Source organism: Myotis yumanensis, unplaced genomic scaffold, assembly GCF_028538775.1.
Source record: "Myotis yumanensis isolate MYYU_CA2020_CCGP unplaced genomic scaffold, mMyoYum1.0.hap1 SCAF_9, whole genome shotgun sequence".
NCBI classification, from domain to species: Eukaryota; Metazoa; Chordata; class Mammalia; order Chiroptera; family Vespertilionidae; genus Myotis; species Myotis yumanensis.
This window is the reverse complement of record NW_027223760.1, coordinates 52991472-52994929: the sequence shown is the minus strand read 5'-3', so window position 1 is coordinate 52994929 and position 3458 is coordinate 52991472. Positions and strand designations below refer to the sequence as shown.

The following is a 3458-nucleotide window of genomic DNA, read 5'->3' as shown; positions in this document are numbered from 1 at the left end:
TTTCACAAAACATATCAAAGTGATACCTATTCTATAGTGTGAAGATAGTTTTTTCCCATCTAATTTTAGTCATTTTTTTTCAAGTTTCCTAATTTATGTAGTCAAAAGATGGCTGCACTATAGGAAAAAAAGTATTTGAATATCTAAATGATCTAACATATAGGTCCCAGAAAAGTTCAGTTCATGGACCCTGAGTTTCATTGTTGGTTGAAACTCCTGGGCAGATTATCTCAGGATTTTTCTATGATTTTTCTCTTACACTTCTTGTTTGGCTGTAAATTGTAGACTTGCCTTCCAGAAATTTGTCTCATAGGCTCCTCTATATTGTGAACAGTGGAGAAGTCTGAATTTTATATATATTTGTGTCTCCCACAGTCTGTGACTAGGTATATTATACATAATAGATGCATAAGAAATAGTTATTTGACATTGTGCTTCATTAAATTCTGTACTTTTTTTCTCCTAGGAATGAAAGGTCAAGTTTCATATCGGCAGTGACGATAAAGGCAACTACCCAGGTAAACTAAATAGGAATTAATTTACAAAATTTGATAACCATGTTATTGACTTCTCTGAACTTTTGAGTAGATATTTGTTCTCATCAATACTGAGATCTCACTCTTGCTACCACTATGCTCTTTCAGGGTCTTATTGGACTATGATATTTAAGTACTCATAGGGGATCTTCTTGCTTTGAAGTTTTTTTGGGGTCTTTAGTGGTCCCAAATTATGACCAAAGTTTGGTGAATCACACCTATTTGGGAAATACAGACATAGAGAATTGAATTCAAACAGACCAACTGCAAAATACCTGATTAGGTTCCTTTAAACTTTTTTGTTATTTTTATAAAGGTTACATGTAAAACTAATATAAAAGTCAAATTTAGATTGTTGTAAATGACAGCAGTTTCTTCCTGCACTACCCTCCTCTGTTTCTTGCTCTTAGAAGTAACTAGTTTCAGTTTTAAAGTATTTTAAAGTTTGCTGTAATTTTCTAAGTAATGAGTAACTTTAGAAGATGTGGATTCAGCTCATTCTCACAGAGCCACCACTGACCTCACCATATACATGCACCTTTTCAGTGAAGTTGTATGTTTTGTTCAGATCAATGACAAGTAATTGCTGTTTCCATACAGGTAAGCCATATAGTATAACCTTACTTTTCTAGTTGACACAATTTTATGTTTTCCTGGAACTAATAATTGCTTTGGTTTTCCATATGCTTATTTTTCTTTGTATTTATCACTAATTCTACCCAATAGTCTTTTCCAAATGTGTAAATCTTCTTTCAATATATTGAAACTCAAAAGAGAACATTAATTTCCTCTTATTGGAGACTTCTTACTTGGAATCTTTTGTGCTGTGTCTGGATGCCATACTATTGAGACCTGATGTACAGTATCATTCTTGGGTCTCCTTTTATGAATGCGGATTTCATTTGCCTCTCTTGGATTGGATACCCTGCTTTCTGGAGATACTTTGTCTTTTTGGTGGAGTATTTCTGCTAGTGCTTTACTTAAAGGTGGTGTGGTAGGAACTTTTTAAGATCAGAAATATATTTATTCTACCTTAACAATTGAGTGGTGATTTATTTGGGAGGGAATAGTGTTCTGGTTTAATGTGGGTGTGTGTGTGTGTGTGTGTGTGTGTGTGTGTGTGTACAGGAGGGTAGGCAAAAGAAGGTTTACATTTGTGAGTATGTGAAAGTTTTGTTCTTGTTATATTATTTATTAATTATTATATTATTTATTTGTATTAAAACTGTAAACCTGCTTTTGCCCACCCCTGTATACACACACACATATATTGTCTCTGTCAGCTCAAGGGATAATCTCTTTGCTTCCAGTGTTGTAAAATTTCTAAATGCTCTAATGCTCTTTCTTAGACACTGTACTTTCTATCCATTATTCTGGGCCCTTCATAGCTACAGAAAATCTGCACTTAGACAAGGCAATTAATTCTCGTAATAAAAAAATACCCCTCTCCACATAGCCAAGGTCTCCATCAGATTTTACGGTGAGTTTATGGTACCTCACATTCTCTTCCACAGGTGAATTTTCTTAAGAGTCTGTGGGGTTATGATCAATTCTTCCTGGAAGTATTAGCTTTTCACAAACTGCCTCCTTGGTAAATAAATACTGTGATATTTTATTAGGTTCCGTGAAGAGGGAAGGCGAAACATGCATTAAATTAGCAATTTTGCTCTCTTGTGTTGTATATTCTCGTAACATGTAGGTCTTGTTGGCCTTGTGGTAAAGTCTCCTGTCATTCATTCTGATAAGCACTCTATAAATTCTCAAGAAAAATGGCCAACAGCAGGAAAAAACTGGAAGGAATTACTCTAATTTTCACACTTAGGCTTGAAACTCCATGATCATGAAGTTCATCCTAAAAAAGAATTTAAAAAATCTTAATCTGTTCTCTGGCTTTCCATTTCTCTGCATCTATATGAACTGTTGTTCGTACAACCTTTAACTTGAGTAATTCTCCAGGTAATGCTCCCTTATAATCTGTTGTATAGGTGTAATCATATCCTATGTAACAAAAGCGTAATGTGCAAATCTACCGAACCGCAAAATGACTGGATGGTGGGTGGGGTGGGGATGGCTCGCAGGCAGCACCAGGCCAGACAAGGCATGTGCCAGCAGGAGGCGGGCAGAGGGAGGGCACAGGGATTGGAGGGGTGGCGATGACTAGGGGCAGCGGAGGGGCAGTCAGGGGGAGGCAGGGCTGGGTGCTTGCTGGCTGGCGCAGTCCCCTGATTGGCCCACCTGGTTGCCTTCCACAGAGGTAGGCCACTGCTGGTGGTGGTGGCAGGGGCTGTCCTAAGCCATCAATTGGACATCTCCTGAGGCTCCTGGACTGTGAGAGGCTGGGCTGAGGGCCCCCCCCCCCCCACAGTGTATGAATTTTCATGCACCGGGTGTCTAGTGGCTTAATAACATCTTTGGAGTGTCCACCCTCTGACCTGCTTTCCTGCCACGCTTCCGCACAGGCCACTTTAAGCATTCTTGGTAGTTGTTTACACATCTTAAAACATCAGTAGCATTGAACTCGATCCCAAGGCTAGAACCATGCTGGATTCTTAAAATGTTGTCTCCAAGCATCATTCTGGGGACAGAAGACATATGCATTTCACCAGCGAACTTCTCCATGTCCACCGACTTCATGATGTGGGTCTTAGCCACTGTCAGCTTCCAGGGCCTGAAGGAGAAGTCCGGTGGCTGCTCTGGAAGCCGCGGGTCATGTGGGTCAGGGAACAGGTTGCAGCGGTAGCAGCGGTGGACACTGGTTCCCCTGCCTCGCTGCCGTAGTGGCCTTTTTCAATATAGATACTTGTTCTGGAGATTTTCTCGAGGTATTTTGTTGATGATTTCCATTTTTGGTAACATCTCTGAAATTCCTATTACCACAAATTCATAGGGGTTGTTTCTTTATTTTTATTTTGTTATATTTCT

At 39.2% G+C, this 3458-nt stretch overlaps 1 pseudogene; it reads right to left on the bottom strand.

The window, feature by feature from the left end:
* Positions 1-1904: 1904 nt before the first annotated feature.
* LOC139016004 (TIP41-like protein) lies at positions 1905-3247 on the bottom strand (annotated as a pseudogene).
* Positions 3248-3458: the final 211 nt, after the last annotated feature.